General features: G+C 37.7%; 1 protein-coding gene across 5 annotated transcripts in view; it reads right to left on the bottom strand.

Moving 5' to 3' along the window:
* The window catches only part of LOC129731536 (cyclic nucleotide-gated cation channel subunit A), a 295,263-nt gene that overhangs the window by 101,070 nt on the left and 167,048 nt on the right, over positions 1-27,145 (bottom strand). For 2 of the 5 annotated variants that reach the window (XM_055691620.1, XM_055691621.1), the window contains exon 1: positions 11,913-12,290. The exons of the other annotated variants lie outside the window; for them this stretch is intronic. The gene's annotated coding sequence lies outside the window, so the exon portion shown is untranslated. Of the gene's footprint in view, positions 1-11,912; positions 12,291-27,145 lie in introns of those variants that run through there. 5 annotated transcript variants of the gene reach the window in all.

The following is a 27,145-nucleotide window of genomic DNA, read 5'->3' as shown; positions in this document are numbered from 1 at the left end:
AGATCCTCGACAAGTGTCTAGAACACAACATGCAGACCATCTTATTATCGACTTTAAGGCGGCGTACGATTCAGTGAAACGCAACGAGCTGTGTCAAATTATGCTTGAGCGTAATTTCCCAACAAAACTAATACGTGCGACGCTTGACGGTTTCAATTCAAGCGTCAGGACAGCGGGCGAATTTCCGCCCGCATTTGTGACGTTAGGTGGTCTAAAGCAAGATGACGGGCTCTCGAACTTGCTGTTCAACATAGCTTTAGAAGATGCAATGCGAAGGGAAAGTGTGCAGAAAAGCGGCATCATCATCACGAATTCTCACATGCCTCTGGGCTTCGCACACGACATTGATATAATTGGTGTTAACCGTAGAGATATTGGGAAGGCTTTTACGGCTTTCAGAAGGGAGGGTGCGAGAATTGGACTCACCATAAATACTACCAAAGCGGAGTAGCGGAAAGTAGGTACGGACACTGCGGGTAAGATGGACACTTTTAATATTTCACAAACTAGAATGTATTATGATAGTTGAGTGATGCGAATACCTTCTTTATAGTGTGTTAATGCTTTTGAGTTGCATTATCGGTTTTCAGCAAGCAAACTGTCAAATTTGTAAGAAAAACAAAGAATATTTTCGTGAACGCGCAATTTGATGTTATTTTTATTCCACGGAAAATAGTGAAAAACTCGTGAAACTTACGTATTTTCATTTGTTCACAATAGTAAAGTGATTAATTAGTCTTTTCTCGGTTTTCTAGTGAAAATCCAGCAGATTTCCGATGTTCCGATGAAGAGCTACGATCGTTTTAAAAATTCACAACCAGGTCGGGCAAGACGGACACACTAAGGTAGGGAAAGATGGACACACGGATTTTCCAAGAATTTTCACATGTAGCATCTGTTGTGTACTACAGTTGTTCACAAAGTACAACCGCGAGAGAAATCAGCAGATATTAATCACTTAGCAGTTAGAACAGGCCATATAGGCGGAAAATTTTCGCCTTCATCGAAACCCATCCTCTCAAACTGTTCACGTGATGTATAGATGGACTCCAATAACGTAGAGTAATGTATGGCCATCACTTAACACATAAATCAGAAGAATACTTAACGTACTACATCTTTTTTGTGAGTGTCCACCTTTACCTTCGTAGTGTCCATCTTACCCACCCCAAGTGTCCGTCTTTCCCAACCATGTCAAACATAGTTCTGCGGTTGTTAGTGCTGCGGTGGAGAAGGATGGGGATACTTTCGAAGTGGTCAACGCATTTGTTTATCTTGGTACTCTCGTGATATGTGACAACGTGTTGCCTCGAGGTGATGTAACGGATTGCGCTTGGGGCCCGTAGCCTACAGATCCGTACGAAATTTGAGCTTTATAAGACTCTGATCCTCCAGGTAGCGCTCTACGAACATGAATCGTGGACGTGGAAGGAGGCCGTTCGGCGAGTACTTGGGGTCTTTTCGGAGGCGAACTAGAAAATGGGGTGAGACGCGAATCACGCTGATATTGCAACGCTGATGAAGTACGGCAGGTTAATATTTGGCAGAGAACCGAATAGAGGCCGCCGACTTAGAAGCAGGCCTCGCACGCGCTGGATGTATGCTGTCGACGAGGATGCCAGAGCAACGGGTGTAAGAAGAGATATAGCTCTCCTAGCTGTAGCGGCAATTTCTTGGCAAATGAAACAGTAAAGGCACTTGCTGTGCTTTTCGTTCCCACCCACAATTGTACCCGATAAAATAATATAACTCAAATTTCGCTAATACTCCCTCAATAAATAATGCATTTTCAAGTTAGTTATAAGATAATTTCCCGCTGTTGCAGATTTAATATAAATCCAGAACAACTTTAATTGCGTATAACGCTTGCATTAAAAAACTGGACAAAAATTGCCGAAACTACTACCCATACTAACCCATGAGTCAGAAAACAAATTGACAGCTCTATCAGTCCTACTCTAACCGTGATGACAGTAAAGCTACTCCGCTCAAAATGTGCTCGTTCGAAGAACGATACCCAACCGCGTCGAAAACGGACATCGTGCGGCACTTTGTGAACCCCGGATACGCTCCCGTCTGGCATCTTAAACATCTTGGCACTATTAGAAAACATTTAAAACATTGAAAGAAAGCCCGATTCCGGACGGACGACGATCTTTAGCGACAAAAAACTCCAAAGAATGCTAAAACATAAGACCGAGGGAAAAGTAGCTACATCGCTGCATGTGCTTGACCGGGAGATCGGTGCAACCGGCCAAACAGTGAAAATCTGGCGAACATGGACATGCTTGCCAGGAAAGGGCAGTCGTGTCCACTGATCTCGGAGCTCCAGACAATGACGCACAGTGGTCAAAGGTCGAAAAAAAAAACCTAGAATTTTCATGTCAATATCTTTTATGTTTTCTATTTTTCCGAGGTTTCTTACACTCTTAACAACCTTGTCCCAAAGTTTCATGAGAATTGATTTAAATACCGGTTTTTAGCAGCACTCTAAAGCTGATGCATCAGGCCATTCCCTCAATTTTAATCCGATTTTGAATCAACAAATTTCATTTTGAAGGGACATTTTTGTAGTTTTTTTTTCTATTATTTTCAACCCATTCGTTGAAAAAACAAGCAGTTTTTAATTTATGCTCAAACATATTGCCGGAAGGCCAAAAACATGTCTTTAAGAACTCATGCATTTCGTGCAGTATTGTGGAACAGTTCAGAACGATCGTATGATCCTATGGAATATTTACCGTACTTTTCGAATTTTCGGGTTCTGGTTTGTTGCACACCGTTGCTCCAAGGGCTGAATAATCTCATATCCGTAAAACAGGAAAAATATAATAAACACACTTTGACGTACTATTTTTTATTTTTTCTTGAAAATCCTCCAATCTATCATTACCATTCACCGTTACTTCAATTTACCATTAAAAGATTTTCAATCGATCGAACGACTTAAAAGTTACAAATTTATGAAAAAAAGATTGTCTTATTTTGGATAACCCTAATTCAAAAAGAAGCACCCTAAGAACCAAACAAAACATACAGGTCTAATTTTTATACAGAACAAGTATAAGGTTGAGCATGATTTGATCAAAAAAGAACATTATTTCCTGACATCAGAAGTTGTTCAGAGACGTAGCGGCAGCGACTGAATAAGATGTGGCAGTGGTGATGGACGACGAAACCTATCTCACCCTGGTTGGCAATGACTGGCAGGGCACTTCGTATTTTACTTCCCCCACAAAGGAAGTGAGCTCCGAGTTGAAGTTCATTTCTCATACCAAGTTCTCAAAGAAAGACGGGTTCCATTGAGAATTTATGGGTGAACCTGGAGCGTAAGATTTACTTCGTCAATTTTATTGCGAGAATTAAGGAGGGATTGATAAATAAAACAAAGATAGAACCCAAAAACATACCTACACGCATGTTTTCGTCCGCCATGGGCAATGAAGTTCTCTTACTGAAAAAGAAGCATAGTAACGTCACGAAGAAAGAGCTTCCCGAAAATAGATTTTACCAGTTAACGCCTGTATTAACGCGGCAACATGTTCAAACAATACTTTATATTTTAAGAAGAAAGAACACGACGCCCCAATTTCTAAAGCGTTGTAACAGCACGCTACATTATTTCTCAAAGTGATATAAACAAAGCAAAAACACCTCCTATATATTGTTACTCTAGAAAATTTCAATACTTTTCAAGTCAGTAATAATATCGAAGGGTTTTCTGAAAAATTTTGAAGTTAGAGCAAAAGTTATGCCAGAAGAATAGTCAGAACACTATAACGTCACGGTAGCATGTATCATGTTATTGTACTTCCACTGAACGGATTTTAAATGTCAACGTCTTGATCGAAAAGGTAATGTTGCCTCAAGCTTATGATATAACAGTTGACCCATCTTTCACCAGCTCGCTCTTTTAGCTGAGAACAGAATGGTATAGTTTAGAGTCGTATGTGTCATGTGCCACTCTGAATGCAACTATCGTTTTTTCATAGACTTAAATGAGTTTTCTCGTAAACATAACGTTGAAGTGACGAACCCGGCGAGAAATTTCTATACGTGGTGGCAATGACTAAGGGCACCAAAATTCATATGAATGGGTGAATAGCTATAATCTTTTATTTTTTCCGGTTTTAGATTTAAGAAGGCACTTTTTTCCATTTTGCCGACCAGTGTAATCAGCATATCTTTTCAATTGCAAACCAGTAAAAAAATGCAAACAAAAATCAATTGGAAAAGTAGCGGCTAACCAATCACGAGCTCGCCTCTTCAAGGGCTTTTTTTCAGACCCATGTTGTAAGCGGCTCCACCTTTCTTCATATAATGTCATTTTCCTAGCTTCGCAAGACAGAAAGAGATTTTATTTCGTGATATGAATTTACGACGAATGAATCTCATTTCATGTTTTCAAACAGTGGAATCGGGCCGATAGAGCACTTAGCTACGCAACAAACACATCGTATCGTGTTGCGACTTGGAAGTAAAACAATTAAATTTTTCTCGTTTTAGATGGAAGCAGATAGAGAGGATGTTATACTTCCAGCCATGCAGCAGTTTCTTTCGCTGTTGGGTATTGCATATTGCAGCTGTGCGGTAGGAACACAACAAAATTCTCCTCATGCTGACGTTGACTGGTGGCAGATATAAAAATGGTGTTCGAAATGTTGCCGTGAAGCTGAAAAAAACTTGAAACTTTGAAATGAATTCAGCATTTTCTGAAGAACACACCGCACTTTTGAACTAAATCGGATTAGTTTTATGTATACCGCTGTTGATGCACAGTATCTTCGAGCTGTGGTGAACATCACTAACGTCTTTCAGATAATAATCATAAAAAAGATTGATTATTGCAATTATAAATCTCATTCAGCTATCACATAAATTTGTCATGATCAGACTGCGTACGATATCCGCTCTGACACGATATCATCCTTTGTCTGATTTTTGTTTCAGAGGAATTTCAACCATAATATCATCTCGCTTCACGATGTCTATTTTAGACCAATGTTGTAAGTAGCTCCGCCTTCTTCCAAATAATGTCATTTCTACAGTTTTGCTAGAAGGAAAGAGCTTTTTTCGTATGTAATTTTTCGAGTTTTCTCGGCCACGTAACGAAAATAAACGTTGTATCATGTTGCGGGCTTAGACAGAAAATAATCAAATTCTTCTCGTATCGAACGAAAGCAGATAGAAAAAGTGGAGTACAATCTGCCAAACGACAGTATAACAACTAAAATTCTGGATTTTTTTTGAGGCTCTGTGAGAGAAATTGCAGTATGTAAACGTAAGCCCTCTCTCTCTATCTCTCCTCTGTATGCCAGTGTTTTTTGTTTGGCTTATGCATGCTCAATTCTGTTCAAAATGGCGTCGAAACAAGAAGCCTTGTGCAAGCCATTGTACAGTTCTAACTTAACTGCACAAAAATTTTGGCATAAAGTTTGCGAAACACCATTTTAAAAGCGAAAATTTTCCGATTTCGACTGCATATAATTCCCTCCAAACCTCAACAGCCATTCCAAAAAGGTAGTAGAAGGCCCGCCGAAATAATGGACCAAAAAGTTTTGTTCTTCTTGTCTAAATTATAGTTCAAGTCTAGTGGTTTGGCGATCAATCAGTATTTATACCGGAACGATTGTTTATTTTTTTCTTTCTTGTTTATTTATTTTATTTCTTCACATACGCCATGCCGATGGAATGTATGCAGTTTGGCCAGATCATCCCATTACGGTAAATAATAAACGTTCCTAAGCAAACATTCGACCCCATTTGTACCCAATGCATTGTAATGTACGCAATTCAGTGTCGTCTAATTGACGACTTCTTTAGGATTTTAAAATCCCTGGTGTACAAAAATCACTAAAGAGCAACGAACTGCAAACAGTTGAGGAGTAGAATCAGGAGATGCATTCGAAAGGCGACGTGAATGCCGTGCTACTCATAAGCAGCATAAATCCACCATAGCGTACGCAACCGCCACAATCACAGTTTTTAAAATTTAAACACCAAAATACCAATCCACCGATGTCACTATCGAACGATACAGAACACACAGTTATATGTTTTAAAAAACCGTAGGACGCGAAACAAAGCTGGAACTTTTTCCCCGAGGAAGATACCAATCGGTGTCGAAACGTAGGACAAAATTAAATAGCTGTTTTCAAATTACAAGACCGCTGAGCCGAAGAAAAAACCCCGATATGATAGCATAAATGTACTAAATTTCCATCTTCGAATGTCCACTGTAACTTCAATTTTCAGTTCAGAATAGTTGATACAAAAAAATGCATGAGGTTCAAAATGTTATTCCTTTTTCTTGTAATTCTAAACTTTCTACGAATTTTCTATCAATTTATTGTTATACAATTTTTTTTTCCAACCGAACCGAACACTTCCTATCTTTGGTTCAGTTTGATCGACTCGACACTGGCATGAAGTTTCTCCAAATCCAATTATAATTATCGTTCATTATGCCTATCATATCTAACCAACGTTTGGCTTCAATTGAAAACTTTCAATAGTTTATGGCCGTAAGTTTTTCAGGTAAAACACTGAAAAACGTGATGTGGTGGAAACAGCCACATCCATTTTTGGTATATTTGATATGCAGCAATGTAGAAAAACATACATTCACTGTAAAGCGACCTCAAACTCGTTTCTATTTTTGTGTGTTTTTTTTTTTTTTAAAGGGGGGATTTGTTAGTAGCTTAAGTATTTATGATAAATATTAGTAAATAATGAGTATGTGTGTCCAATCACAAATGGTGACTTCTCAACACTGTTAGAAATTTGTAATTTTAATTGTTAGGATTTGTTTGCTTTCGCAATTAGGACTTATCATTCGTAGGGATTTAAACCTACTTGTCAGAAAAGGGGAAGTAAACTTACAACTAACTTAATTGCTAACTTATTGGTTATAAAGAGAGCTTATCGTAGCAATTGAGGATTGCAACGATTTTTGTCGCAAATTGTTAATTATTTTATTTGACATAGCTTCTAATGGTTCAACACCAGTAAGTCTATGTAATTCGAGTGTACCAAACCAAGGAGGACGCTTCAAAATCATTTTCAGAATTTTATTCTGAATCCTTTGGAGCGTTTTCTTCCTTGTTGAACAGCAACTTGACCAGATCGGTACAGCATAAAGCATTGCTGGTCTAAAAATTTGTTTGTAAATCAAAAGTTTGTTCTTTAAACAAAGTTTAGAATTCCTGTTAATGAGAGGATATAAACATCTCGTATATTTGATGCACTTGGCTTGTATACTCTCAATGTGCTCTTTGAAAATTAGTTTTTTATCATAAATTAGTCCCAAGTACTTAACCTTGTCGGACCAACTTAAAATAACCCCATTCATCTTGACAACGTGATTATTGTTTGGCTTGAGGAAAGAAGCCCTAGGCTTATGCGGAAAAATTATCATTTGAGTTTTAGAAGCATTGGGAGAGATTTTCCACTTTTGCAAGTAGGAAGAAAAAATATCTAAAATTTTCTGCAATCGACTGCATATGACACGAAGACTTTTTCCTTTTACGGAAATGCTTGTGTCACCGCAGAACAATGACTTTGTGCATCCTGGAGGCAAATCAGGAAGATCTGAAGTGAATATGTTGTACAGGACTGGACCCAAGACTGAACCTTGAGGTACACCTGCTCTGACAGGAAATCTATCAGATTTTGAATTCTGATAGACAACCTGCAGAGTTCGATCAGTAAGATAATTTTTTAAAATTTTGATTAGGAAAATTGGAAAATTAAAAGTTTGCAATTTCGCAATCAAACCTTTATGCCAAACACTGTCGAATGCTTTTTCTATGTCTAAAAGAGCAGCTCCAGTGGAATAACCTTCAGATTTGTTAGCTCGTATCATATTAGTAACTCGGAGCAATTGATGAGTTGTGGAATGCCCATGGCGAAATCCAAACTGTTCATTTGCAAAAATTGAATTTTCGTTGATGTGTGACATCATTCTGTTAAGAATAATTCTCTCAAACAGTTTACTTATTGAAGAAAGCAAACTGATTGGTCGATAACTTGAAACTTCAGCTGGGTTCTTATCCGGTTTTAAAATGGGAGTAATTTTTGTATTTTTCCATAATTTGGGAAAATATGCAATTTTGAAGCAGCAATTGAAAATTTTCACTAAAAATTCCATTGTGCTCTCAGGGAGATGTTTGATTAGTATATTAAAGATTCCATCGTCACCAGGTGCTTTCATATTTTTAAAATTTTTAATAATTGATGTAATCTCATTCAAGTTAGTTTCAATTATTTCTGCAGGTAAAAAATTCTGGGAAGAAATTAAATCAAATTGACGTGTGACTTCATTTTCAATTGGACTCACAAAATTCAAATTTGAGTTATGAACACTCTCAAACTGCTGAGCAAGTCTTTGAGCCTTTTGTTCATTGGATACAAGAAAACGTTCACCATCTTTTAAAACTGGAATAGGCTTTGAAGGTTTCTTAAGAATCTTCGACAGCTTCCAAAATGGTTTTGAATATGGTTTCAATTTTTCAACTTTAGTCTCAAAATTTGATTTCTCAGAAGAGTAAATCTATGTTGAATCTCTTTCTGTAAATCTTCATAAATAGTTTTAAAAACAGGGTCACGAGAACGTTGATATTGACGTCTGCGGACATTTTTCAAACGAATTAGAAGTTGAAGATTTTCGTCAATTATTGGTGAATCAAATTTCACTGGAGCCTTTGGAACAGAATAATTCCTGGCATCAACAATTGCACATTTTAATGCTTCCAAAGCGGAATCAATATTCACTTCGTTTTGCAAATCAAGCTCATTATTGAAATTTCTCTCAATATGAGTTTTGTATCTTTCCCAATTAGCCTTGTTATAATTAAAAACAGAGCTCATAGGGTTTAAAACTGATTCATGTGATAAAGAAAAAGTTATTGGAAGATGATCAGAATCAAAGTCAGCATGTGTGATCAAATCACTACATACATGACTTTGATCTGTAAGCACCAAATCAATTGTTGAAGGGTTTCTTACAGAAGAGAAGCATGTAGGACTATTTGGAGACAAAATAGAATAGTATCCTGAAGAACAATCGTTGAATAAAATTTTGCCATTGGAATTACTTTGAGAATTATTCCATGAACGATGTTTAGCGTTAAAATCGCCGATTATGAAAAATTTCGAACGATTTCTGGTGAGTTTTTGTAAATCACCTTTAAAATAATTTTTGAGCTCGCGTGTGCATTGAAATGGTAAATATCCTGCGGCAATAAATAAAATCCCAAGTTCAGTTTGAACTTCAATTCCCAAAGTTTCAATAACTTTCGTCTCAAGATGGGGAAGAGCACGATGTTTGATTCGGCGATGAATAACAATTGCAACTCCACCGCCGGAACCCTGAATCCTATCATATCTATGAACCACGTAATTGGGATCATATTTTAATTTTATGTTAGGTTTCAAAAATGTTTCAGTAATAATTGCAATATGCACATTATTTACTGTTAAAAAATTAAAAAGCTCATTCTCATTGGCCTTCAATGAGCGAGCATTCCAATTTAATATTTTAATTGTTTTATTTAAAATCATTGCTAAATTTTAAATTAGAAACAATTTTAATAGTAAAATTTGTACCTATTTGAATGGCTTCAAACATTGATTTTGCCTGCAACATGGCGTTCATAAGATCGAACATTGCCTGTTGCAAAAAAGAAAGTTTACCTGCCGTAATAGGCCCCAGGCAGTCGACATTAGAAAAAATATTTTCGGCAGCAAAATTAGCTGGAGTAATAGGTGTACAATTATTTTCTAGCGCGTTTTGCTTACCCATATTAATGGTCATTTTCGAACTACCAACACTAGGCGGTATAATGTTCGAACTACCTGTAACCTGTGCATAAGTTAAACGGGTATGCAAAGGAGTAGGTAAACTAAGCGTCACTGGTACGCTTGGAGAATTTTGTTTTGAAGTTGGTTTTAATTGAGAAATTGAATTTTGTTTACCTTGCCTTGCCTTAACAATTGCTAAACGGACTGGGCATTGATAAAAATTTGACATATGGTTGCCGTTACAATTCGCACAGCGAAAATTTTTACTCTCTTTCACAGGACATGTGTCCTTTTTGTGAGAAGAGTCTCCACAATTAAGACATTTTTGGTCCATGTTACAGAATTTGGAACCATGGCCATAACGTTGGCAAGTACGGCATTGGGTGATATGCTTTTCACCTCCGCCATACTTCCTATAAATTTCCCACTTTACATGCACATTATACAAAGCATGTGCTTTTTCAAAAAATTTTAAGTTGTTAACCTCATTGCGGTTAAAATGAATTAAATAATTAACAAGGGAAATTCCAGTTCTCTGACTGTTTTCGCCTCGTGATTTTTGTTTCATTAGAATTACTTGGGTAGGGGCTATGCCAAGTAATACTGTTAAAGTAAGTTTGATCTCATCAACGGTTTGATCGTTGGTGAGACCTTTCAAGACAACCTTGAACGGCTTGGCGTTCTTGGTGTCATATGTAAAAAATTTGTACATCTTGTCAGTTAAATACTGAACAAGACGATCACGACCCTTAACTGAGTCGGCTAATAAGCGACATTCACCTCTACGGCCAATTTGATAGGTAACTTTAACGTCAGAAACAAACGTTGAAAGTTCCTTTTTGAATATATTAAATTCAGAAGAAATAGTTACCACGATAGGTGGAACTTTCTCCTTTTTTAAAGATTTTATATTTTGTATAGTTTCATTATTAATAACTTCCATTTCACCAGCTTCTTGCTCAGGCAAAATATCAAAAGGATTGTCACTACAGACACTCGATGTGTCAGAAAGAGATGCCTCTCTTTTCCTCCCCGCAGCGATGCGAGGTTTCTTTTTCCGTCCAGCCATTTCAGGTTATACGAAAAAAGTTAAAACAAATGTTAAATTCAAAAGTAGGTAGTCTTGAGAAAGATTGATGGGAAATAACTTTCAGGTAATCTTTAAAAGACACACTGACAAAACACAAACTTTGAAGCTATAGGCAGTCAAAGACCAGTCCACAAGCAACCGAAAAAACGTCTGATCTGTAGGACAGTTCAAGACGCACTGTATTTTTGTGTTTTGATTCCCGTTGGTTAAGGGCGCAATCCAAAAATAAAATTGTTCAATACAAATACACGGATGCCGTAAACTTGGCGGGGTAATTCTCTTAAATGAATGTAAACCTTACTCATGCTGAAGCCCAAAAATTAAGTTAAAACTTTTAATCGCTGACGAGAGAACATCTACGCTTGCCTAAGCATTTTCATTTCACTTCAGTACGCATTCAACACATCTGAATCTGATGTTGTCAAATGTTACAACTGACTGAAAATTCTGCACAAAAATACTTTGGAGTGTAAAAAAAAACTTCACTAACCATCATGGTTTACAACTGCAATAATCCAACGAGTTCGTTCAAGCAATTTATCTAACTCTAAATTAAATAAAAAAAACTTGAATAAAACTAAATTGCTTGGAATGTTTTTGGTTTTGTTAATTAACCATCACTCTTAGAATCTGCCGTACCGAAAGCCGAGTAATATGAAGAAACGCAAACACTTTTTGCCATCGTATTATTTATAGATGTACATTAGTGTCCATGCAGCATTTTCTCAAGTCACATTCACTTTCCGTTAGGATCACCAGCAATTATTTGCTCCAGCAAAAATCATCGCATCCCTCAAGCGCAGTTATTTTCATCAAATCCCAGAGCACACATCCTCCAAAAATACCCCTCGGGGCATATGGTGGCACAGCACATATATCCTGTGAACATTCGTTCGAACAAAAGCACACTACACTGTAATAACCTTTCGTGGAATCATGTTATTAGTGGAAAGGCGGCTTCCTCCGGGAGGCGCTTCAACACTTCTTCATTTCACGCATGGAAGCATAATCAATCACTTACGCTCCATCGGCGGTTAATTGAGATTCAATCGGTCCGGCTTCCGAGCTAACCTGACCCGACCGTCGCGAAACCCTTTCGAATCCTATCCCTATGACAACGCCGAACGATTTCCATCCGCGAGCTGAGTGAGAGAGCTGCCGGTTCCGATCCGACGAAGATTAATGAGTTACCGCCGTGTGGAAAAGTCGAAAAGTTTGACTATTTTATGCAGCTTCACACATCGTCATCGTTGCCGCCGCTTTTCCCGCCGCATGTTTTTCCGCGCAGAAAGCAGAATCGACTTTTTTGTTCGCGCGCGCGAATTTACAAACCGCGTTACTCCCGAGTAGGATTCGAAGGGGCATTAGAGTTAAGTTTCGCACAAGTGACCGTCTGAAACTAAACCCAAACGCCAACCAGCCAGCCAGCGATGGTTAAGGCGTTGGACGTTAACATCAACGCTGAGCTACTGTACGCGCCAGGCCGACTTCGCACCGATACACTCTCGCAACGAGGATCCAACCGTTCCCCTCCCCCAGGCGACCATTTTATTTTGTGTGTACAATTGATAGTTTACTGTTTTCGATGATGATAATAATCGGTTGTAGTGACCGACCGGTTGCTTCCGTTCGGTTCAAGAAGCAAGAATGGACAACGGAGCGTGCGATGCCGCGACATCTAAAACCCGAGATGTGTAGAACAACGAGCGCTTGTCTGCTGTGCTGTATACACTGCTGTAAATGTCCTACTCAGAACCACCAACATCAACATCACAGTAGTGGCAACGGCAGGCAGAGTCATCATCATTGTTTAATCACCATCATCGTCATCAGTATTATCGCATTCATCATTATCAGCGTTTGAACAGCTACTGCTTGCCGCTAACGACAATTGATTCGACTTCTGCTGGCGGCTTGACTGGACTGGATGGATGGACGGATGGGGGTAGCTTCGTTTTAATTCGGCGCGCTCTTGACCGGCCACCGCGCCCGCAAGAGGATGAGCTTCAATAAAGTACATGAGAAAGAGTTTGACTGCACGTGACATACCGATTGGTGTTCTGGATTTGCAACCGTTCCGAGAGGATTTAATTTTAAACTGTTTTTTTTTTTTTCTTTTTTTGTTTCCTTGTTTCGGTTAGCGTAGCGTTAGTGTAGTATATACTTTCAAGAAAATGTGAAAAATTTACCGTAAAAGATAAGTTGTTTATTGATTGCGATAAAAGTTTTCAGGTGACAATGGTTGTCCGTGCACATCTGCTACTATGAATGTATAGATCTGTAGAGTTTAAATTAGTGTTCGAATAAAAAGTTAAATCCGGGTTTCAGTTTCCGGTTCTGTTTAATCTATCTGTATTTCGGTCTTATATCTGCTCCGGAAACAAAAGAGGCGAAGTATTAAAGAGCGCTCTTTTGGTAAATGAACCGACAATTTCTTGACCGTGTATTAGAAAAAGTCGTTATGTATCAGAACCATGCTTAGTAAATTATACTACCAAGTATCACCATTTCGAATACTGTTCTTGTTCCTAATGAACAACTGTTAAACATTTTTAATTATCATACGAAATGGGTACTATGTATCTCAGAATTGAATAATATTCTCTCGCGCCCATCAAACAATTTCAATTTGTTATAACGACTTGTTCAGGCGATCATAACTAATAAACATCTACGGAGTGTCCATTGTCCAAAAAGTTCGAATACACTTGAAAAATGTGTTTCATGGAAATACAAGATATTCTTTTCTGAGTCAACTTTTATTGAAGCAATGCTTATAAAGAACCTTCACGACATATTAACTGAGAGCTGTCATTATTTGCTACTACAGTCAACTTCTCGTAGGGTAAGCATATATAAAACGCAAATTTTTTAAAGTTCAAAGTTGCTAGATTAAACTATTAATCAATACCCAAAGATTATTGACGCATGTGAAACAGGAAGGCATGTTTTCGAAATCATTAATATATTCGGTATTGCTCAAAGCACTGCATCGACTATAATCAGGAACAAATATGAATGGCTTCAGAAGAAACAATCAACCGGAGACTTCGTAAATTAATAAAACCAGCTTGTTGAGAGAAAATATCAAAATTCTTAATTCTAGCTTCTGTCTGTGATTTTCACCATATTTAACTTTACTGTCGAAATTGAATCAAACCAAATGCCGGAAGCTTTACTGAGAATCGGCTTTATGTATTTTATGTAAATGTCAGTTCAGTAAGTCAACTGTCTAAAGTGATCCCGTGCATCAAAAGAGATTCCCAGCTTCGATGATTCATGAGTGAAAAATGCTCTCAACAGGGGTCCACAAGATGATTACATTTTTAAAAAAATTTCATCACATGGTATCATTACTGTATGACAACTTTTACAATCCCGTGGCTTTCGATGTCGACTTGTAATTAGATAACTATAGCCCCAAATTATTGCCAGTTGTTTCATAAAAATCAACCGTTGGATGGATCAGTGCGTCTTGAACTGTCCTACAGATCAGACGTTTTTTCGGTTGCTTGTGGACTGGTCTTTGACTGCCTATAGCTTCAAAGTTTGTGTTTTGTCAGTGTGTCTTTTAAAGATTACCTGAAAGTTATTTCCCATCAGTCTTTCTCAAGACTACCTACTTTTGAATTTAACATTTGTTTTAACTTTTTTCGTATCACCTGAAATGGCTGGACGGAAAAAGAAACCTCGCATCGCTGCGGGGAGGAAAAGAGAGGCATCTCTTTCTGACACATCGAGTGTCTGTAGTGACAATCCTTTTGATATTTTGCCTGAGCAAGAAGCTGGTGAAATGGAAGTTACCAATAATGAAACTATACAAAATATAAAATCTTTAAAAAAGGAGAAAGTTCCACCTATTGTGGTAACTATTTCTTCTGAATTTAATATATTCAAAAAGGAACTTTCAACGTTTGTTTCTGACGTTAAAGTTACCTATCAAATTGGCCGTAGAGGTGAATGCCGCTTATTAGCCGACTCAGTAAAGGGTCGTGATCGTCTTGTTCAGTATTTAACTGACAAGATGTACAAATTTTTTACATATGACACCAAGAACGCCAAGCCGTTCAAGGTTGTTTTGAAAGGTCTCACCAACGATCAAACCGTTGATGAGATCAAACTTACTTTAACAGAATTACTTGGCATAGCCCCTACCCAAGTAATTCTAATGAAACAAAAATCACGAGGCGAAAACAGTCAGAGAACTGGAATTTCCCTTGTTAACTATTTAATTCATTTTAACCGCAATGAGGTTAACAACTTAAAATTTTTTGAAAAAGCACATGCTTTGTATAATGTGCGTGTAAAGTGGGAAATTTATAGGAAGTATGGCGGAGGTGAAAAGCATATCACCCAATGCCGTACTTGCCAACGTTATGGCCATGGTTCTAAATTCTGTAACATGGACCAAAAATGTCTTAATTGTGGAGACTCTTCTCACAAAAAGGACACATGTCCTGTGAAAGAGAGTAAAAATTTTCGCTGTGCGAATTGTAACGGCAACCATATGTCAAATTTTTATCAATGCCCAGTCCGTTTAGCAATTGTTAAGGCAAGGCAAGGTAAACAAAATTCAATTTCTCAAATAAAACCAACTTCAAAACAAAATTCTCCAAGCGTACCAGTGACGCATAGTTTACCTACTCCTTTGCATACCCGTTTAACTTATGCACAGGTTACAGGTAGTTCGAACATTATACCGCCTAGTGTTGGTAGTTCGAAAATAACCGTTAATATGGGTAAGCAAAACACGCTAGAAAATAATTGTACACCTATCACTCCAGCTAATATTGCTACCGAAAATATTTTTTCTAATGTCAACTGCCTGGGGCCTATTACGGCAGGTAAACTTTCTTTTTTGCAACAGGCAATGTTCGATCTTATGAACGCCATGTTGCAGGCAAAATCAATGTTTGAAGCCATTCAAATAGGTACAAATTTTACTATTAAAATTGTTTCTAATTTAAAATTTAGCAATGATTTTAAATAAAACAATTAAAATATTAAATTGGAATGCTCGCTCATTGAAGGCCAATGAGAATGAGCTTTTTAATTTTTTAACAGTAAATAATGTGCATATTGCAATTATTACTGAAACATTTTTGAAACCTAACATAAAATTAAAATATGATCCCAATTACGTGGTTCATAGATATGATAGGATTCAGGGTTCCGGCGGTGGAGTTGCAATTATTATTCATCGCCGAATCAAACATCGTGCTCTTCCCCATCTTGAGACGAAAGTTATTGAAACTTTGGGAATTGAAGTTCAAACTGAACTTGGGATTTTATTTATTGCCGCAGCATATTTACCATTTCAATGCACACGCGAGCTCAAAAATTATTTTAAAGGTGATTTACAAAAACTCACCAGAAATCGTTCGAAATTTTTCATAATCGGCGATTTTAACGCTAAACATCGTTCATGGAATAATTCTCAAAGTAATTCCAATGGCAAAATTTTATTCAATGATTGTTCTTCAGGATACTATTCTATTTTGTCTCCGAATAGTCCCACATGCTTTTCTTCTTTAAGAAACCCTTCAACAATTGATTTGGTGCTAACAGATCAAAGTCATGTATGTAGTGATTTGATCACACATGCTGACTTTGATTCTGACCATCTTCCAATAACTTTTTCTTTATCACATGAATCAGTTTTAAACCCTATGAGCTCTGTTTTTAATTATAACATTTGGGAAAGATACAAAACTCATATTGAGAGAAATTTCAATAATGAGCTTGATTTGCAAAACGAAGTGAATATTGATTCCGCTTTGGAAGCATTAAAATGTGCAATTGTTGATGCCAGGAATTATTCTGTTCCAAAGGCTCAAGTGAAATTTGATTCATCAATAATTGACGAAAATCTTCAACTTCTAATTCGTTTGAAAAATGTCCGCAGACGTCAATATCAACGTTCTCGTGACCCTGTTTTTAAAACTATTTATAAAGATTTACAGAAAGAGATTAAGCATAGATTTACTCTTCTGAGAAATCAAAATTTTGAGACTAAAGTTGAAAAATTGAAACCATATTCAAAACCATTTTGGAAGCTGTCGAAGATTCTTAAGAAACCTTCAAAGCCTATTCCAGTTTTAAAAGATGGTGAACGTTTTCTTGTATCCAATGAACAAAAGGCTCAAAGACTTGCTCAGCAGTTTGAGAGTGTTCATAACTCAAATTTGAATTTTGTGAGTCCAATTGAAAATGAAGTCACACGTCAATTTGATTTAATTTCTTCCCAGATTTTTTTACCTGCAGAAATAATTGAAACTAACTTGAATGAGATTAAATCAATTATTAAAAATTTCAAAAATATGAAAGCACCTGGTGACGATGGAATCTTTAATATACTTATCAAACATCTCCCTGAGAGCACAATGGAATTTTTAGTGAAAATTTTCAATTGCTGCTTCAAAATTGCATATTTTCCCAAATTATGGAAAAATGCAAAAATTACTCCCATTTTAAAACCGGATAAGAACCCAGCTGAAGTTTCAAGTTATCGACCAATCAGTTTGCTTTCTTCAATAAGTAAACTGTTTGAGAGAATTATTCTTAACAGAATGATGTCACACATCAACGAAAATTCAATTTTTGCAAATGAACAGTTTGGATTTCGCCATAGGCATTCCACAACTCATCAATTGCTCAGAGTTACAAATATGATACGAGCTAACAAATCTGAAGGTTATTCCACTGGAGCTGCTCTTTTAGACATAGAAAAAGCATTCGACAGTGTTTGGCATAAAGGTTTGATTGCGAAATTGCAAACTTTTAATTTTCCAATTTTCCTAATCAAAATTTTAAAAAATTATCTTACTGATCGAACTCTGCAGGTTGTCTATCAGAATTCAAAATCTGATAGATTTCCTGTCAGAGCAAGTGTGCCTCAAGGTTCAGTCTTGGGTCCAGTCCTGTACAACATATTCACTTCAGATCTTCCTGATTTGCCTCCAGGATGCACAAAGTCATTGTTCTGCGATGACACAAGCATTTCCGTAAAAGGAAAAAGCCTTCGTGTCATATGCAGTCGATTGCAGAAAAGTTTAGATATTTTTTCTTCCTACTTGCAAAAGTGGAAAATCTCTCCCAATGCTTCTAAAACTCAAATGATAATTTTTCCGCATAAACCTAGGGCTTCTTTCCTCAAGCCAAACAATAATCACGTTGTCAAGATGAATGGGGTTATTTTAAGTTGGTCCGACAAGGTTAAGTACTTGGGACTAATTTATGATAAAAAACTTATTTTCAAAGAGCACATTGAGAGTATACAAGCCAAGTGCATCAAATATACGAGATGTTTATATCCTCTCATTAACAGGAATTCTAAACTTTGTTTAAAGAACAAACTTTTGATTTACAAACAAATTTTTAGACCAGCAATGCTTTATGCTGTACCGATCTGGTCAAGTTGCTGTTCAACAAGGAAGAAAACGCTCCAAAGGATTCAGAACAAAATTCTGAAAATGATTTTGAAGCGTCCTCCTTGGTTTGGTACACTCGAATTACATAGACTTACTGGTGTTGAACCATTAGAAGCTATGTCAAATAAAATTATTAACAATTTTCGACAAAAATCGTTGCAATCCTCAATTGCAACGATAAGCTCTCTTTATAGCCAATAAGTTAGCAATTAAGTTAGTTGTAAGTTTACTTCCCCTTTTCTGACAAGTAGGTTTAAATCCCTACGAATGATAAGTCCTAATTGCGAAAGCAAACAAATCCTAACAATTAAAATTACAAATTTCTTACAGTGTTGAGAAGTCACCATTTGTGATTGGACACACATACTCATTATTTACTAATATTTATCATAAATACTTAAGCTACTAACAAATCCCCCCTAAAAAAAAAAAAAAAAACCGTTGGATGGAGTTTCACAGATGAAGACACAATTTTGTTGGAATCAAGCCACCTACGAGCCAGGGTTCCTAATAACAGCGGGTTGCCACTATGATACCACCACAGTAGTCAATAATGGAAATTGCCTTCCTACTTGGTGGTTCGCTTCCGCGACAGCCGAAGTCTAATCGAATAGTCGCCATTGTGTATGTGTAATAGACATTGTGCCGCCTACGAAACCACCAGCATCGATTAGATTTTCTGTCACGAAGCACCCTAATCGGGAACGTCTGCAAGGGTTGCTAGGCGTAATTAGCAATGGGTAATCGTGCGGCCCTACCCTTTGCCAACATCGTACAGTGGGCCACAATGGTTTGTAAACTGGTAATGTCTTGGTTTTTCTTATGTTTACTGCAGACTAACACGGACAGCAAAAGCAATTTAAATTGATGCTAACTTCAACTCCATCAGCCTCATGTGAGCCATTGATGAGTGGTAAGTGATTATTAGTATTCCTAAACTGTATCAATTAGAAATTAAGAAAAGTTTACAACATGAGTGATATTTCCGGGGTATTTGCATATTGAAATGAAGATTTCAATACTAGTTCTCAAATTCAGGGAGCTTTAAAATGAGAAATACTGTATTTTAACATGTCCTTACTTAAGCCTCTCAGGTATTTATATAGAACGCATAGATGATAAATTAGCGAAAACTGAGTTGAAAATCCCTTTTTTCAGTTTAGTTCCCCAGCCACATTTTTTCTCATTTCTTCATGAACAGACAACCATAAATGTTTAGTTAATGCTTTGTAATTTCCCTAAAAAATAAGATGCAAAATTTCAGCCAAATCAAAAATGGTTGATTATAATAGTTGCCCTATTACTCGTGAATGGATGTGTGAAAATCAATCACCAGTTTCGATTTGGCGGTCGTTGCGTACATACAGAGCATTGGGATGTGCTGGTTAGATAACACCATATACTGTAGTGATAACAGATGTTATATTTTCATTTTTAAATGCTTACTGTGCTACTATCACTTAACGGGTACCAAACACCAATGTTTTTTTTTTCGACAAGTAAAATATTGCCTCAGATTGTGTTGTTATAATTGATTATCTCTACATTACTAAACTTGTAAAGAATAGCTTTGAAAATTGTGCAATACTGATTGCCGTGGCTAAAACCTTCTCCAGAACATCCGCCTTTTAGTATGCGACAATGATTTTGAACACCAGTGAGTGGAAGCTTCCCACGCCTGTATACGGCCCCAAACCATCACCGACGCGGCGCTCTGGAGCCGCGGGATGTTTATGTGGGACGGGGGAATGCTGGCTAACGTCCGCGCAAAGTTGATCATATTGGACATTTTGCGGCTGCTGCAAGACAAAGAGTTCTCATCAGAAAACACGAGCTCCTGACCTGTGTGCCGCAAACAACTTCATTACGACGTCGTGGTACTCTTTCATCGTGCGCGGTAAACAAACAACAGATGTCAGCAAGTCAACGCGGCCTTTATATGAGGCTAAAGTTGGTACCAATACCAATACACAGAATGCACATGGTGCTCAACCTATACAACGATTAAAGGCTGTATTAGAACTTATCGAATATCCTGTAAGTGACAAACTTTCTGACTTCGGAAGAGAAAGTTTCAAATTTTACATGAGAACAAGGCTGGTGAATTTTGAATAAATTTGACTTCTTTTGAATGCACATTTCACCTTTAGCGTCCGAATTTCTGACGGCAGTATTTATACTGAATCGAATATTTTTGTGCCTTACTACGTTAAAAATTAACAGAAGGTTTGTATGAAAAGCCACAACCACAAGATTGACTTAGAACTACAAAAGGTTGTTTGTGTCGCTACCACTGACGCTTCTACCGCTACCACCACTACTGGTACCCGCTGCTATTTAGTTAGGATCATTCTAGTGACCATCCACTAATAAAATGATTGGTTTGAGCAGAAGCAGGCTCTTATATAGCTCGAAGAGTGCATTCCCGGTTAACAAGGTATAATATTCTGTCGACCGTGTTAGGGAAAGCAAGTATTAGGCGACCAATTACCAATAGATGATTTTACAATCGATTGCTGAAAGAACGCAGAAAATCCATTGAAAAAAAAAAACCGATTGAAATTGAACATATTTTTCCCTTGTTTTCCTTTTTAGATTTTCATTTTACATCCCTATGTAGCTGAACCATCTGAGAGACTTCTCTGACCATTAGCACTCGAAATAAATTTCTAATGTTCATTATTAGGATGTCTATAGTGTCAACTTTGTAGGTAATTTTCCAATAATATCCTATTGCGAATGTATTATAAATAATGCGATTTTTAAAATTGAGGCATTTTCTCACTGAGCAATTACGCTAACAATACAGATATTTATGGTTATTTTTTATCATAGGTGTCAAAAAATAGTGAAAAATACAAAATACATGTAAGTTCAGTTTTTGACACGTTCCGATTTTGGCAACTTTTGGTTCCAATTCGGCAACACCAAGTAGTTTTCCAATTTTTAGTTCTTAACGGATCTAACCTTATACTTAATAGTGTTTCATAGTTTAATTAAGTCAGTTAATTCTGTGTGCAAATAAACTTAGCTAATGTCTATTTTGACAGCAAACCGTGTTTCTAAATATGGCCCATCGTTTATATGTAAGGGCTTGCGAAAATAAACCACGGTCTTTTAAGCGCTCCAGAATTTGTTATACTAAACAAAGGTTATTAAATCGGTCGAAAAACGCAAAATAGATCCAAGATCCGGAGGGCCGAATGGTATATACCATTCGACTCAGTTCAACGAACTGAGCAATGTCTGTTCGTGTGTATGTGTATGTGTGTGTGTGTGTATGTATGTTGTCTGTATGTATGTGCCGCAAAATACTAACGCACCTTCCTTCAAGAACGCAATATCCGATTTAAATGATCTTATACACTACTGTGCTCCCCCAGAATGCTACCGGGTGGATTTTCGATTATTGGCTTAGATTTTGAATTATTGATCAAAGAGTATTTTTTATTTTAGACATTTGACTTTTAAAGCAAAATGGATGGCACGGAGGGCCATGTGTTGTATACCAATCGACTCAGATCGACGAACTGTACAATTTCTGTATGTTTGTATATATGTGCCTGTACGTATGTATGTGTAAATATGTTGTTTATATGTGTAGTATATCAGAATGGACCCAAAAAAGAAAAATAACAAAAAAACACTCTTTTTACAGAATGCTCATTCCGATTTTGATGTTCGCATGCTCAAATGAAAGCCCCAGAGCTTTTTGGAAAATCATACTGAGTGCGATCTTTTATTGGCTGCTTGAACTGTAGAGTTTTGACTAAATTATATTTTAGACATGGGATATTTTACTTTCTGGATAATTTTTAATTTCCCCCTTTTTTTCGTATTGTATTTATTTCTCAAAGGAAATGAACAATCATCGACAACTTTTCATAATCTTTACACTCTTCGTAGTGCGTTTTAACTTGTGTAAATAAATTACCCTTTAGCTTTTTTTGAAAATTTTAACCAGATTTTAGAAGAAACTTCAATGCTTATTTAGCTCCTTTTCTCGCTTCAGAAGCTTCCGTCCTCACTTCTTAAAAAATATATACTAAATTGTACGTTGAACCTAGATTTGCGAAGAGTAAGAAACATTTACAGCTTTCGGGAGCCATGCATTGTAGTAAAATCTGATACCACAGTGTGCAAATGTTAAACAATTAACGATGCAGATATTTTGAAAAGCTTTACCAAAGATGTATAGACCTATTTACGTACGTATGTGTTAGTGCCACCCGTTGAGAAAAACACAAATAAATCGCTGTTTTGTTTTCAATGCTACGTTTTTAACAGCTGGAAAATTTTCAGTTGAACACTTATTTTATGTTTCAAATTTGTGACCCGGAATCCTAAGTAGCTGGTGAACGTAATTGGCAAAATAAGAAAAAAGTGTTGAAGCAACTCTACATGGCTATACACGTTTACTAGTGTGCGCAGGTGAAAGGTCACTTATCTCTATGAATGATACAATATGCTCATGTAAGATATAAATATTGCTTTCTAATTTAAGACTAAGTGCAAACAGAATATCCATGTTATTCCACTTCTCGTTATCGCAGCAAGATTGAAAAAGTCTTTATTCCGGATTTTTTCATACAGCCTAGGCCTTCGAAAAGAATGTTGTTCTCGCCTACACTCTGAAAATCCAAAAGTCTCAAAAATCGTGGAGAACCTTCATTTTCAGGTAATGCATTTGAGATAGGATTTAATTGACAACTTTCATCAATAGCTAATTTTTTTCCTGTATAATTCTGAACTATATTTCGAGAGCAGGTTTGTAGAAGTTTGCTTCAATTCGTAAAAAAAAACTTGATGCTGATTCATAAATCTAGGTCCTGCGGTTTCTGAAAACTAAGCGAATAAGTAGAACCGCATTAAACTAACATACATATTCACTGTTCTAGTGTGAAATCAGATGTTATCTATTACTGTTTTCCCACGTTCGATTATTTAAAAAAAAAATTCATTGCTTCTAGCCAGCATTAAAAAATTGTGATCGAAAAAATAAGACTCATGTACTCCAGTTGTAACCTTCATATTTTTTGCGAAAACCACGTCAAGCTTCAATTCAATGATCGTCTTTGGTCAAGTCTCTGAAAACTATCTTTTAAATTCATTTCATTCATTATTGAAATTGGACTTACGTTGGTATACGATTTGTAATTGACTGGCCTAATATGTATAAAGTAATAGTTAGTATAACAAAGGTTTCTGCATCACTAGGTGGATTAATTCAGGTTTTTTGTGTGAAATCAGGGCAATTATTGCGCGTTTTTAAAGGATACATAAGATGATTAGAGCTAAATTTTTTGCGTCTAAAAAATGTCAGAACATACATTTGAAAACATTAAAACATTAAAAAAGAATATTTGGCCAAAACTCTATGCCGGAGACATCGGAGATTGCAGGTTCGAGTCCCGTCTGGACGAGGGATTTTTTTCTAAATCTAAATCACATCATCAGCCCGTGTTAATTTTCGCATCCTCGAAATAATCACATACATTGCCTACTTTACAACTTACAGCGGTAATTAGTTCAGACGTGAGACGTTGAAGACGTGAGACAAAGTTAACCCGCCAGTGCCTAAGCCCGCTTTTAGACGGGCTTCAGTAAAATCACCATAAATCTTCATATCCATTTTTTGAGTATATATTAATTATGTCGACAGAAACAGGAGAGAACTAGAGGAGGATGGACATGCTGTGGATCACCAAGCTTAGACGAGGTGAGGGAAGCTTTTGAAGAGCTAAAAAAACACAATGCTGCTGGAAAAGACGGCCTCCCAGCCGAACTTTTCGAAACCGGGAGTAAGCAGCTGTTGCGTGCTATCCATCGGCTCAATGTCAAAGTTTGTGCCGGAAACAAACTATCAGTGGACTGGTTGGACGGACTCATTTACCCAGTCTATAAAAACGGCCATCGACTCGACTAACCAGGTATAACACTCCTCGAGCCTTTTACAAGGGAAGCAGCAAGAGTTTGACTTACCATAAACTCTGCCAAAACAAAGTACATGGTGGCTAGTAGAGAGCGTGGAACTTTGTCGAGTCTTGGTACTGAGATTGTGATAGATAGGGACATTTATGAAGTAGTCGAGGACGCTGATCCTCCCGGTGGTACTCTACGGCCACGAGTGTTGGTCGATGAAGGAGGCCGACCAGCGAGCACTTGGAGTCTTCGAGCGTAGGATCCTACGTTTCATACTTGGCGGAAAATTGTAGAATGGTGTGTGGCGCAGGCGCATGAACCACCAGGTTTACCAAGCATACCAGCACGCAGATATCATCAAGCTGAGAAAATGCAGCAGACTACAGTGGGCTGGCCACGTGGCGCGAATGCCGGAGGAGCGACCGGCGAAGATAATATTCAGCAGAGAGCCCGACAGAGGTCGGCGACTCTGTTGTAGAGGCCGTACTCGTTGGATGTGTGATGTGGAGGAGGACGCCCAATCGGCAGGTGTTGGGGGCAATTGGAAAAGACTAGCCCAAGACCGAGTGATGAGGAGACGTATTCTGGATTCGGCAGTGGGTCGTTTACGACCTGTCGCCAAAAAAGTAAAAGTAAAGTAAGTAATCAAGATTTATAGTGATTTTACTGAAACCCTCCTGAAGGCGGGATCGGGTACTAGAGGAAAAAAGACACTATAGTGTAACTGTTGGTAACATCGTAGGTGTTGGCTCCACCACAATTGAAATTCCATCCAGTTTACTCGACTAAAAATCCCTTTCCTTGCAGATCCTACCCTGGAATTGGAGCATCTCTTACTTACTTACTTACTTTGTTGGCTAACGGACCGTTCACCGGACTAGGACCGAACGAATTAGAGATGTCCAGCTTCTTCTGTCTTGGGCAGCCGTTCTCCAGTCTTCTCGTACACCAGCAGATCGTGCATCTACTTCCACCGCGTGCGAGGCCTACCACGGAGTCGTCAGTTCTCTGCTGAAGACAGTTTTGGCGGCTCTCTCGTCAGGCATTCTGGCTACATGTCCAGCCCACTGAAGCCTGCCCCGCTGTATTACCTATACTATATGTATTACCTTTACTATGCGTCTGCGCAACACTCCTACTTCTAGTTTACCGTTAAGTATCGATCGCAGAACTTTACGCTCAAAAACTCCGAGCACTCGTCGATCAGCTTCCTTCAGCGTCCATGATTCATGTCCGTAAAGAGCCACCGGGAGCATCAGCGTCCTATACAGCGCTAGGTTTGTGCATTTTACGTAGTCTGTAGAAGGCTCTGTTCGAAGCTGCAACTCGTCGTTTCACTTCACGGCTCATATCGTTGTCACATGTCACAAGCGTACCAAGATAAACGAATTCGTCAACCACTTCAAATCGTTACCCATCTATCTCCACCTCACCACTAACACCACGGGAACTCCCACGCTTCCTGCCAGCTACCATCTACTTCGTTTTGGCAGAGATAATGACAAGTCCCAATCTCGCTGCTTCCCTCTCAAAAGGTACGAAGGCCTCCTCCACGGCCCTACGGTCGATACCGATGTCGTCCGCAAAACCAAGAAGCAAGAGATTTCGTGATGATCGTACCGTTTCTTTGCACGTTTGCTTTTCGTACTGCACCTTCAAGGGCGATGTTGAACAGTAAGTTAGAGAGCGCATCCCCCTGTCTATCCAACGTTACGGACGTGGCTGATGTCAGCATCCCTACATGAGTGATATCCCTCCAAGTCTGTCGTTTCACGTCTGGGACAGAGGGGTCACTCATACGGGGTCGCTCACAGACATACTGACCAAGACAACCAAGGTATTCGGCACCACAGGGTGTTCCAAAATGCGGCCTAATGAACAGATTCATTACGATTCTTGAGTGATCGCGACACTTCCGACTCGGAAATAACAGTTCGCATGAAAGGCACCGAAAAAAATTAAGAGGGCTTTTTCGTTTAAAACAGCTAAAATAGTAAGAGGTGTGCGCATAGCTTTGCTAAGAGAATTACCGTTTTGGTTTAAACTTCGAACAGCTTCAAAATTCGAACAATACATAAAAATCGAATTATTATGGCTAGTGTGATAGAAAGAATGATTATTTTATACCATTCGTTCTTTGGAATGTCCTTGCCTTCACCCAGTGATGTGTAGCTCTTTACTGTAGGGCCATTTACGGGGAATCAGCAGGCGTTGGAAAAAGTGACAGTCAATATTCAGACGGTTTGCCTATCGATTACGTTGAAGTGTTCGGAGTTTGAATCAAAGCCGATTTCTAAATTATCCTTGTTCTCATGTACAAAACGTGTTTAAATATATATAAATAGCGCTCAATGGCAACAACAATAAAATAACCAACATGTTAAACCTTTAAGATCGATGAGAAAGTATATTTTTTGTTGATTTTTCAGTGCAAGAAGTTACATCATAATTTGATTTGAAGTTATATCAGAATTTGATGCAGTACGGTACAATAAGTTATAATAACACACGGAAAGCTACGTCATTCGCATATTTGACTGAAATTTTATTACCACCTGAATATTTCAGCATTTTCAATCAAACTAAACAATCGTTTATAGGGTAACGGGGGTATTTTGGCCCACATGCATATTTTGGCCCACCCGGTAACATTTTACACATTTTATCTGATAATTTCAATGAATATTAGAAAACTAGGCATGCAATATTGAATAACACACCTAAGAATCATACTACATTATAATTTTCGGCGAAAAACTGGCTCTAGGTAGTGTTATTTTGGAATTAGTTCATACATATTCAAAGTCATGGCTGAGTCAACCCAAAGTCAAAGGAAGTGGTAATATACAAGTCAACGTCCGGAAGCTATTGTAACAAATATGTATGCTTTTGAAACAATTCG

Source organism: Wyeomyia smithii, chromosome 3 (assembly GCF_029784165.1).
Source record: "Wyeomyia smithii strain HCP4-BCI-WySm-NY-G18 chromosome 3, ASM2978416v1, whole genome shotgun sequence".
Taxonomy (NCBI): Eukaryota; Metazoa; Arthropoda; class Insecta; order Diptera; family Culicidae; genus Wyeomyia; species Wyeomyia smithii.
This window is presented reverse-complemented; position numbering and strand designations above follow the sequence as displayed.